We start from the raw sequence: 1923 nt of genomic DNA on the forward strand, positions 1-1923 counted from the left end.
ATTTTCTGGTTACGCTTTTATTTTTCCGGCAAAATCCTATTTCCAGGCAAAGTTTTCACTTTTGCTGCTTTTATTTTAAGAAACATTCTTTGAAAAGTTTAAATTTATTACTACAGAAATTAAGGTTCTTACTCTCGCAGTTAATTTCTGAAAAATCATTTAGCACAAGAAATCGTTCTAAGTGCGGATTTAAGATTTACAATTTTCCTAACAGATTAAAGAAAATTTTTTTAGTAATTAATTATTGTAGTTGCTTTCAAAATTGTTCTTCCGTTAAATTAACTACTTATGATCTTACAACTTAAGTGCTTAGTAATGAAATTTTTAAGAAACTTACTTTGATGGTGATGTAGATGTTAGCTCAGTGTCAAGCTTGAATTGTTCTCACGAATAATTTGAGGTCTTTCTGTAAGGATTTTGATATTGAGAAGTAGTTGAAAAAAATAATATTTTTTGATATAAATTTTATCTCAACAAACATGTTTTTTACTAAATTGGAATTTTGAGCAATAGTTTTTATACACTACCTGACAGTATTTTGTGGATTATTGCTGGCCATTAATTTGGACAGCATTTTTTTCACTGGTTAAAGGATATTGAATTTAGAATATATGTCTTTTCTAAGGCTCCATTAATAATGAATAGTTTTTAATAAAGTGACATCATTTCAGCAGATAAATCCATAAATCAGAAAATAAAAAAATAGTATGAAAAGTGTTATATTTGTATAATACTGAGATATAATGAGACCAAAAAAAGAGATAAAATTCAAATTCTAATATATTTTATTTTAGACTATAAGTATAAAGGATAAGTCCTTGGTCTAGGAAATAAAACAGATAGTATGGAATATTTTCATTTTTTTAAATATACTGATATATTGTGTGTAGATTGAAGCCGTTCCAAAATAAGAATTCAGTCAAGAAAACTAAAATATATTTAAAGAATTAAAAATTTTGTTTTCAGATAATTAAGGCATAGTTAGAGCTTCACATCTCATACTTTATCAGATGCAGTTTTTACTGATATTTTCGCTACATCCTGTAAATATTTCCATCCATCGGGGTTTATTTTTGTGTAAAGACGACAGAACTATCACATGTATCCTGACCGCTCCATGGTATAGAGAGCTAAGAATAGTAAAGATTTTGGAATATGTATGTGCATATATTATTCAAAATTTGGGAAGTTGAATAGGCAATTTTTTAAATATAATAAGATACTATGTGTAGAAGAGAAACCCTCCCAAAATAAAAATTTACTCAAAAAAACTTTTATATCTTAAAAATATTTGGTTCAGATAATTTGCGCATAGTTAGAGCTCTACATCACATACTTTTTAAATATTCTGTAAATTGATAACTTTAAAGTACTTATATTTTAATAGATTCCGAATTTATAGTCATTCAGGATTCCATTTTTTCAAGAAATTGTCGATCATTTTTACCGTAAACCTCATTTTTATCAAAAGTGTTGACAAGTTTTTAAGATCTCATTCATATACATCAATATAAAAAAATAAATATTATTAAATATTAAAAAGCTATGTTTCCATACACAGAATTTTTATATGTCAGTAGCTTAGTATTATCAAATTTTTTTGTCAAAAAGTTTTCTTTCCTTTATGCTCGGTCTTCATTCAGTCAATTTTTGAAGTAAACTACCTACGACATTATACATTGACTCTGTAGAATAAGTTTTTTTTTTTGTAGTTAAGCTTCAATATCTTATGTACTCTTTTTGATTAGCTTTCTCAAATCTTATACGCCTAATTTTTAATTTCATAAACTATTATTTGTTCAATCCTTAAATCTTTTTCTCATATCTTTCAAAGATTCTGCCAAAATCTTCGACTATGAACCTTGTCATGGTTAAAAGTCTTTAAGAAAGAAAAAAATAACTTTTCACAAAAAAAAAATTTTT

Source organism: Teleopsis dalmanni, chromosome 1 (assembly GCF_002237135.1).
Source record: "Teleopsis dalmanni isolate 2A chromosome 1, ASM223713v2, whole genome shotgun sequence".
Taxonomy (NCBI): Eukaryota; Metazoa; Arthropoda; class Insecta; order Diptera; family Diopsidae; genus Teleopsis; species Teleopsis dalmanni.